We start from the raw sequence: 11,652 nt of genomic DNA, 5'->3' as shown, positions 1-11,652 counted from the left end.
ATACTGGTCATTTTGTCCCAAAGACATAGTGTGCCCTAAAGCGTCCCATCAAAATTGATAAACAAACATAAAAAAACCACCTAGGAAAAGAAAGCTGTTTTAATTTAATAAAAGCTTAGACTTGGAAACTATCTACATTTTTATAATGATTCTGTGTATGCAAAATATTGGAGCGTTTGAGATGAATGTTAAATTCTTGATGTACAAGGCAGGCATCCAGGGTATCTTGCAGTGTAGGCGATGAGGTATTGCATAGCAAGAAAGCTATCTAAATATGAGAGCTCAGTTTTTGAAAATTATTCATGAACAGACAGGAGATGAAATCACAAGAGGAGAAATCCCTCAGCAGTAAGGATACAGTGATAAAGTGAATCCAACCCGATTATATGGTATATTTTCATTAAAATAAGTGGTAAAGGCATTGAAGCTTTGAACTGGAGGACAACAGATTGCAATGTTTAAATGTTTTTTTAAATTCTTAATAAAAAAATTTAAATCTTGAACTTCAAAAACATGTATATCTGGACATAGTTTAATTATATTTTTATTTTATTCTGTCCTAACTGCTTTTATTAAAAACTCTGTACACAGACAATTGAAAAGAAGGTGTAATGTGAATGGCAACAGTATTTGTATCTATATATCAAGTATATTTCTCTTCTCTTCCTCTGATGACTCCTTAAGGAAAAAAAAAAAGTAAAATTGTGCATAAAGATAGACAAAAAGGGAATAATTGTTGTTACAGAGATTTTGACACATGTTTGGGAAATGAGAGGCAGATGGAAACTTACAGCTACATCAGTGATAGTGGAGGGAGTCATGGTCCAGCTCACACAGGAAAAGACTGCAGAGGCACTGTTTGCCCCAGTGGCAGCCTAGAGAAGCTCACAGCTAGGAATAGAGGAGGGAGAGATGGAATACACAGCAGAGAAGGGTATTAACTACAGATTATGCCAATGGCTAAAATTTTTGCCCATCATTCTTCCCTAACTTTTAACTTCACCAACCTGTTGTGAAGAGACAATGACAGTGCAGTATTGACTCCCAGAGCAAAGCTTTAAAAAAGTGGAATGATCTGCCTAGAAAGAACTAGAAATCTTCATTCTTGGTCTCCAATTTCAAAAACTGTTTTTGTTCCCATTCAAACATTTGTATTCTTGATCCCATTTCTTTCTCATTGTCTTGCCACCTCTAGTATCTGTTTGTATGTATATTCATATACATGCTGGTATCTCTTATATTTGATCATAAAGCATACATTTTCTAATAAACAATTCTCTTTCTTGGACTACATTTTCAGATGTATATATTTTAATCAATATATGTTACCATATATCCCTTTTAGTTTGTTATCTACTTTTTTGGAATAGGTGTGCCGGCACACAAAGTCACTTACTTTCCCATTAGCCATTTGTTTATTGGTAGCTTCTTCCACTCAGATTTAACGCTAGAAGACAGAATCTTATTCACAACAGCCAGTTCAAATTCACATGGTTGGAATTTACCTAGCATATCTCTAGTGTGTGAAGAGATATGCAACTACCAGCATAGGTTTGAACAATAAATATAAACATTTCCAGAGTTCCTTGATCTCAAGACTTTATATTCTGTATTAACACATGCTAGGCCTCACACACCTTTCTTTCTCTCAGAGAACTGATGTTTTAGTATTGTTAAATGACTTTTATTCCAGTGTGAGGAGAGCAAATAATTTTGACTGGCATATAACGTTTGTCCTTGAGCTAAATATAGGTTTTTGTACAGGATATACACTTTTACTACAGTTATCAGGATGGGGTATTTAAACTTCAAACCTTTATTTTAGAAACTTATCTGCATGACCATGTTTAAATATTTTCCAGTTGATCTCGCAATTCCATTATGGTGGCAATGAGCATTGTCACAAGCAGCTAGGCCAAGTTTTTTCACTGTCGCTAAAGAAACCATGGTCCCCTTACTTTTCCCTTGGTCCTTCCTGCTTAGCCGAGCCCTACAGATTAGAAAACCTGGTAAGATGGTTCTATAATACTAAGTCATTGGAGAATTAATTTTCCTATTATTTCACTTCTCATAGGCAATAAATTTACTGAACCAAAAAAAGATTTAAAAGTTGAATTTTAGCTTTAAATTATGCCCTACAAGTCATAGAGCAGTAAAATATATTTAAGCTGTGAAGGCACTAAGGGACTCATCATTATTTGATGTTGCTAAAAGTAAGTAGGACATTTAAGGAGAAGAATTAAGAGTAGTATACTCAGTGTGAATAAAAATTAAGATCCTAGTGAAACAGAGACAAATGTTACCAAAAAAAGGATGAAGACATCTTGGTGTACTTGCCCTCCTTTTAGCCAGTTAATTATCTATTTAAGGGTGTTATAACCTAATGTTGTGATATTTATCTTGACTCCGATATAATGATCTTGGAAAAATAAATGTAAATCTAAGGAAAAATTTTAACTTCTTTCTGAAGGTAGTTTATCTCTTCAGCTATTCCAGTAAAATGCCATGTTAATAAAAAGTGTTTTAAATTTGGCAAAAACTGTTCCACAAACATATTAAGCTTTTTTTTGATCTGTAATATCTGATTAAGATAACCAGACATGAATGACTTCAAAATTTAAGTACCAAATTCTGTAGATTGTTGCTTTATCATGACCTCCTACTTTGGTACAGAGAATCAATCATACTTAATAAGCTCCCCAGTCTGATAGCGTTATCCCAGTTACTTATACACATAATATTCCAAGGTGTCCTATGTGAAACCGACTTCTTTTAATAACTAATCTCTTTGTAGCAAGTTTAATCTAGACATAGAAATATCTTCCACTTAACATTAGCTTAGGTCTGGCTTTACTTTTTTTCTGAAAACAAAGCATGCTGTCTACTCCTTTGTTCGGGTCTCCAATTTGTAGCCCCAAATGCATGAGACCATAGTTGAGAAAATAACATAGTTTGGACTCAGGCATATCTGGAGTTATATGTTAATCCTTCTATTACAGCACTGAGAGATCCTGGAGAGTTTTGTAAATCTCATTGAGCCTCAGTTTATTATGTTTCATTATTACTCTGAAATGAAGTATATAAGATGCCTAGCATAGAGCAGGTGTCATACACAGGTACAAGAATTAGTATAAGCATTTTCATTCTTCATTTCTCTAAAATTATGCACAGTAGCTAAATTACCCATGGACTGCTTATATTAGGTTATACGTATGGATCAAAGCAATCAAATAATAATTAGATATACTCCCTACATCATTTAGAAGCCTGATTCATCTACAGATCCCATTACTAATAACTTTAAGCATTTATGAATTAACTAGATATTATCATGTAGAGACCATGCCATTTTTTAAATATAAATAGCATTTTTTCTTAACTACAAAAAAATATTATTTGTGTCTCTGGATAGACACAATAAATACAATTTAAAATTTAAAAAATTTAAATGACAAATTATATTTATTTGGTTTCAAGAACAAAGAGTTACTAACATCACTGTAAATAATGAGTTCTTTCGTCTAAAGATGCAAATGAGGTATTTAGGGATTCAAGGACTGCTCACTAATTTATAAACAGTAGTAATCATGGCAAAACACTTTCCTGTAAGAACTGGAACTAGCCTGGGGATCTCAACCACAAGACATGACCTCAACTCTAGGACACCACAATTCATATTACAGTTTCTTGTCTAGTTTCAGCATATTCTCTTCTTTCTGTAAAACACTATATTACATATTTCTACTATATATATACACATACATATATGTGTATATATATATATGTATGTATATATATGTATAGACATATATCTCTCTATATATGTAGAAATATGTAATATAGTATTTTATATGTATATATGTATATATATACACATATGTATATATACATATTATATGTATATATGAATGTATGTGTGTGTGTGTATATATGTGTGTGTGTGTATATATATATGTATATATATACATAACTGTGTGTATATATATATACACACACACACATATATACACACACACACAGTTATGTATTCCATTGCTTCTTCCTGATAAGAGAGAGTTTTCCAGGATATCAGTGTAAATCCTTACTCTATCATTTACCATCTAACTGAACTTAGGCAAATTATCTATATATAAACTACTATAACACTGAAGTCAGAAACATAAAAAATAGAAGATAGATAGTAGAAGGAATTAGGGAGTAGCTTACACTATCAAAAGGATTAGTAGCAAAAACTAGTATGTCTCTAACACTGGACTCAAAAATTTTCTGACAATTTACTCAAAGTAAGAAATATATTTACATCATAATACTAGAAAACCATACATGCCCATGTATACATGTCAATAAAAGTATCATAAACAATATTTTTATTCTATATGATATGCTGATGTTTTATTTATTCTATTCTATTTTAGTTTATTGTTTTATTATAAACAAATTATTGGCCATCATCCATTAGATTAATTTTACAACCAACATATAAGTTGTTGCAAAGTCTAAAACGAAAACGATAGTCTATAGTGTCCTTATGTATATTAACTGATTTCCGGGTGCTTTCTCTTTCATTTTCCTCCTCTTCTCCATTATCTCGCTATTTCTCTCTCTTCTCTCTATATGGCAGAGTGTATGCTAGCTAGGAACTCTGGAGTCAGGCTTTTAACTTTATGGGTCACATAAGAGTGATACTTCACTATCAGCTTTAAAGAAAAGAACACGATGATTCTGGTGTTAATCAAGTAACCAAGTAGCTATTTCTAATCCAATCCCTGAAGACAAGGGTGCCCCCTTCTTTGGTTACTATCACATAAGGAAATCAGACACTGAAAATACATGAACAGTGGAGGCTATAGTTTATGCTTTGAGAGTCCAGACTTCACACACATGGCTTGATGTATACAGACAGTTCTCTTTACTTATGTACATACACCCAAGAATTTCTAACCCAATGAATTGCCCAAATACTAATCACGCGACTAAATGTATTGATATTATGCCTATATTTTATGTACTGTCATATCTTATTCTAGAATATAAATATGGAGTATACGTACATTTAAAATGTCCAGATATTTCTCCTTAAAAACCTTTAATCTTTGAACTAACTGGTTAATTAAATATTCCTCCACATACTAAGTATAATAGTGACTAGAAAAGCAAGTCTACCACAATACACATTCTAATTTAGAAATGGTTACAAGTTGAAGGACTATCTGGTGATCATTGGTTAGGGTTCTACACCACATTCTACTGTACAGGAATATTTCAGTATTGACACATTATTTGGTCATTTCCAAGGCTAATGATCTGCAGTCTGCCCATTTCATTCATTGTTGATATGGCCATAAAAGTCTGTGACACTTAGCAGTGTTGGAGCTTTGGCAAAAAAGCAGAAAGGTTCTCTTTTCTCACAACTCTCTATATATGTCTTCTTTCAGACAAGTAAGCTCAAATGGAAGCTTCTGTAGTAGCACTGACATTTGTCTTTTTTAGCACCTTACTGAGGAGTGAACATAAGTCATCAATTAACACCAAAAGCTTAATATTTTGGGGCCAGAGTCCTATTTTTCTAAAATGTTCTATATTGTCCCAGAGCTTTATTATGAATTCTAAGCATCAGAAGCCAATATTTTTACCAACTGGTTATAGATACCTTATAAGTTTATGCCTCAGAAGCTTACGGTTGCTAGATAAAATACAGAATGTCAGTTAAAATTTAATTTCTGATAAAGAAAAGATAATTTTTACTTTGCATGTATTCCATGAAACACTGAAATATATTGAATAATTACTGTTTATTAGAAATTTAAATTTAACTGGGTGCTGTTTTGTGTTACTTGCTATGCAAGCATAAAATGGAGAAATTCTCACTCCTTATCACACCATTTGGATTCTGACAATTCCATATCCATTTTCAATTTATCATTTTCATTTTCTAGTATTAGTTAGTACACTAACTAAATAGCTAGTACACTAACTATTGATCCATTATATACAGTCTATATATCTTCTCACAGAATCCAAGGAGAATCCAAAGACTTCCAACAATTTTAGGGACTGAAATTGGTCATCTAACAGAATTGGTGATCTTAATCTATGAAGCCATCATTTCCCTCTGCTTCACTCTAGCTGTTGGCATCACTCTTTCATTTTTTTCCCACATGACAGAATTGGAGCAAGATGGATACAGTAACATTCACTGCAAGTCCTGCCTACATTTAATTTTGGATCTAATATTTCTGTTTTGTAGTTATGCTAGTCAAATGCCCCCTCACATTAATAACTCGGTATGAAGGCTCTAAAATCCTGTTCACCTTTAATAACATCACTGTATTTTATTTTTTCAAACCAATTATTTATTTCTAAATTTTTGTATTCATATATCTGTTTATGGTCTATCTTTATGAACAGAATTTAAGCAACATAACAGTGAGAACTCTATCCTCATGGTGTGAAATCTGTCAACATGTATGAAACATGAACAACACAAACTTTTTCTCTCACAGATTATCTACCACATATATGCTTTTTTATACAAGTCAACTTCTAGCCTGATTTATTTTGGGTTACAAATTGATCTGTTTGCCTATTCAGAAACTATACTCTTTTCAAACAATACTGCATCATAGTCACAAAGATTTGATGGTCCAGTATTCATTGATAGTCTCATAAGCTCAAAAGAGAACCAACGTCCAACATATTTCTACACTCAAGGACTAGATTTACTGTCTTCATAGTTACAGAAATTATTTATAAGTATTTCTAACAATGTCTAAAATTCTAAAAAGGATTCCTGTGATGCAAGTTCTACCTTCATCATATGTTGCTTCCAATTACTAGCATTCCTCCTTAAGGAGGCAGGGGTGGATAGGAAAGTTGAAAGAAACCAGAATATGTCACCCTAGTAGCTGACAGCAATGAAGAAGAAGCACCCCCCCCCCACCCAAATGCTTACCCATTTCTGCCTAAAGGCAGGATATAATATCTCCTTATACTAGAGAAAATGTCTTACCAGTCCATAGAAGGGACCAGCAACATCTGCAAATCTTATGCCATTAATTTCCTCCCATAAATTTACCTTACCACAGTTTGTTATGCTCAGAAGCATAGAACTGCTTCCCTCTGTATTGTTATTTCTCTACAAATTTATTGTTCTTTTTTGTTACTGTTGAAAAAGCTGCTGAAAACCTAACATAAGTAGAGATATAAAGTTTTTCCTTCTCTTCAGAAGGTATCTTCAGCAAACTATGATAGAATATTTATTTGCATATGACTTTAAGATCCAGATAATGTGCATAGCTAAAATTCTTTTATTTTCAACCTCATAATTTTCATTTGCATACACACTGTCACTTAAACTAATTATATGTAAAACCAAGGCCATTATACTCTTACCAAACTCTGGCCATGTACTATTACATTGACTTCAGCAATTGTAAAGACTGGGTGCTTCATTATTTTCAGGTGACTTTTAATTTTCTCTTTTAGGGCATCACCAAATCCTTCTCTTTGTTCATATATTTTCTTGTGTATAACACTTTCTTTTAATCATCCTACTACAATTTGAATTATTTTAAAATAGCTATAAGTAGTGCCACAGCTTCTTTACAATGTTTCCTGACTAATAGTCTATTTAATGTATATTAAATAAGAAGTAATAGTCAGCTAAGAGAAGTGTCCTTTTGATCTCATTACTCAGCTCCTTATGGCACTATCGTGTTGCCAAATGACCACTTATATCAAATGAAAATTACTGACCATGCCCTTTAAAATATGACAACAATTAACACAGAGAGACCCTGTAATATACAGATATACTTTACTGGGATGAGCTCATACCATTTCATCTAGGCCTATGTTCTACGGAAGTCCCAAATATCATTTTATGGCTCAATGTGTGAACTGTTAGCCTTAGTAAAATATACAAAGGAAATTGTTTCCTTTTCTTTGAAGTACATACAATATGGGCATTAACATCAGAACCATATTAAAATCCTGGTTTTACCACTTCTTAACTGCTTAGCAACACACAAGGCTTTTAAACATTTTGTTTCTTAGTTACCACATATGTTTTAAAATATTGATATTACCTATCTCAAGTGTAGAAAGCTAGTCATTAATGTAATACATTTTCCCTAAAAACAATATTAGAGGAAAAATTCAGAGAAAAAGCAGTTCATAAGGCATGTGCGGTATCAGAATACAATTTTTTTTTAAATGCAAGGTAACAAAGGACCAAATATGTCAATTTTGAAAATAAATGCAAATGAGATAAAAACCTCTATTGCTAAAAATAGAATTTTCATGTTGAATTACAAAGAAACAACAAAAACAAAAACAAAACCACCAAGAAAAAAATAGTAAAAAATAAAAAATTCCTCCATGGTATGTATCTTCTAAAGACTGTGAATTACAAACTAACACAAAGTGAACCAAATGTCTTGATGGTAAATGATTCTCAGACTAATTAACAACACCCAGATAACCAGGGATTGATATGTTTACATCAAAATGTAAAAATCAAGAAAAATATTAAATATACAAAGTTATTCAAAAAGACTAGCTAATAGTTATGGACTTTAACAAAAGGAAAAATAACATAAATACGTATTTTTTAAATCATATATCAAAAAATGTACTGGAACAGCTGTTTCAAAAATCTCGTAAACCTTAAGCAGTCAAATAGGCAAAAGTGAATGATATGAAAACAATCAATATGATTAATGCTGTAGAATTATTAAATAATAAAAACTATAAACCATACAGAAAACATGTGTTTCTTTCAGTGCCTGTGAGATAGTTCCAATATCATAATCATTGGCTAGGAGTTAACACACATATACAGTCACACACACACACACACACACACACACACACACACTCACATGCAAAATCCTTTTTAAAAAGTCAACAAAGGAGATATTTTATAGGCTCCATTATCTAATGATGTTTTGCAATAATAGAAATAAAAAGAAAACTGCTCAACAAAGACTCCACTCTCCTCAGTTATATTATGATAGTACAAAATTAAATCACAGGTTTACAAATTATTTAGAAATTGATTAAAATAAAAAAAAGTATACACAACAATACATGAAATATGGCCAGGAAAATTGGAACCCAAATCAAATTATATTGATATAAATTAACTCAAAGTTATCAATTAGCAGACGATTACCAAAAAAGTCTCAAGAATAATACAAAGAAAAAAAGATAAAAAGATAATGAAGAGAAATGTAGTATTGATGATTACACTCAAGAAGTTTTTGAAGGAAAAAAATGCAAACATAAAAGGTAGCAGTTAAGCTACTCTAATAAAGAAAAATAAAACAGAGGAGAGAAAGAATAGTTGTATAAAACTGAAAATGTAAAACTAAACAACAGACCAAATAAAGGCATTTAATTTTTATATGATCAATATCGTGTGAAAAGCATTATTACATAAAATTCTGTAGTGAAATACAAGAGTAATATACCATAAAAAGTAGATTAAATCCAGACAGGTAAATTAGATTCAATATTAGAAGATATATTAATATACAATACAAATAATTGTCAAATAAAAAGTCATGTGATCAAAGGACATAGCAAAAGATAATTATGCTGAAAGTAACATCAAATCTTGTTAAAATCTTAATAAACAAAGTAAATATAAGCAAAAGCAGCTTCTTTAAACTTAAGTATTAATTACTGTTTACTTTTTTTTTCTGAAAGAGAAAGGAAGTTAGTAGTATTTACATTCTATATAATAATTCCTGAAAAACACAAGAAATGTTATAGAACTATTTGATTGCCTGATCAGCTACAAAACACACACACAAAATTCAATGGTGTTGTTACATATTTCTATAATAATTCATTTGTAATTATAATGGGTATATATTTATTTTGTGATGGCTAGATCACAAATGCAAACTAAATAAAAATTTATCATGTCAATACAAATTTTTTAAATTATACATTTAGAAATCTGTAAGGTATCTCAAAAGTCAATAAAGAATAAATTTAAAAAAAAATCATGTTCCCGGATAAAGACAGTATTTAAAACACTCAAACTTCTCCTAAATTATAAGATGTGATAAATTGTAATTCTAATTGTTAGATATGATAATCATTTTTATCATAATTTTAGAGTTAACTTAGAATATTTGACTGTAGTTTACTATAACTTTTGAGGAACAAAAATGTTGATTAAGGACTGTCAACCCAACTACTTTTTCTTCCACTGGTAATAACTAACAGTAATAAAATCATAAAACCATGTGATATTAAAATTATAATATAATTATAGTTTATTGGAAGACAACATAAATCTCCAGAAGTGATCAAGCATATGCAAAAAATTGATATATAACAAATGGATAGTAACTTCTGAAATCACCATATTTAAAAATTGATTATCTAATATTTTTATATATATGAAGTTATTAAATATTGGATTAAAATATATTGTAACTTACCTCATAACATAATAAAATTAAATGCAGATAGTTTATGAAGTTAAATACATAAAAATCAAAATCTGTTATAACAAAAGTTGATACATTTCAAATTAATATATATTTTTAATGAGACTAACTGTAGTTGAAGCACTGTTTTACAATGCTGGCAGTAATATTCTTTCCATAGGGCAACTAGATCTTGTAGCAAAATCCTTGAAATTTCTCCCACTTTTTGAGCTGAGATCTCCAGTTCTGGGAATTCATTAAAGATCAGAGATTGACACAAACATGTATTTATCGGTGCTTACTGTTTGTCCTCATTTATGGGACAGGCACATCAAAATTAGGGAATGTTTACAGCCACTGATAATTTCAGTACTGATCAGTGATATGAGAAACCGTTCATGGTGTTCATTCATGTGTTCAATGAATCCCAATTTAACATCAAACTTGTGCCAGACACTTTTCTAGGTTTTAGAGATGTAGAGATAGAAATTCAAACAGATAAAACATCTAGCTCTTTTGGAGTATACTTTTTCCTGATATATTATTCAGAGAAAAAAAAAATCACCACGGAAACAGGAAATGGTATGTTCCATATTATTAATATGAAAACAGAGGATTATAAAATGTTTAATTTTTTGGTCTAGGTAATACAACAACTGAATTGTTTCCTGAGACTCAGAACCCTGAACTTTGAATTAGCATTCATTCCAGAGGAATGGTTGGGGAGGAAAGGATTGCTGACTCTGGATAAGTGAGAAGGAAAGTCTCAATTATTGCCAGATAAAGACAAAGGCATGAAACGTTCTTAATGTGTTTTATATTTAAGATATTAAAAATATAAATATTAATCCAAATAGGTTGAGAGCATCTTTGGTCAAATTATACCTATTCTGGTCCTGGTTATTGTTAATATTTCTTAGGTTTGTCTGAAAAAAGTTCCTTGTGTATGAACTGAATTTAAAATCACTGAACTGATTTCTTGCCATGGAAACAAATTCAATCTTTGTAATTTTCCTTAGCTTCTTTCTCTATGTGCAAACTCTATTCATGAACTGTGTCTATTTCTTAAAACTTTCCAGAACACATCTATAATATTTTTAACAAATTTATCTTTCCTGTCATATTCTACAGGCGGCAAATACTCAACATTCATCATGTGTGTTGTTTCTGGGCTCCATCTTATAGATTTGTATTATAGTGTATTTAA

Source organism: Pteropus alecto, unplaced genomic scaffold (genome assembly GCF_000325575.1).
Source record: "Pteropus alecto unplaced genomic scaffold, ASM32557v1 scaffold81, whole genome shotgun sequence".
Classification (NCBI taxonomy): Eukaryota; Metazoa; Chordata; class Mammalia; order Chiroptera; family Pteropodidae; genus Pteropus; species Pteropus alecto.
This window is presented reverse-complemented; position numbering follows the sequence as displayed.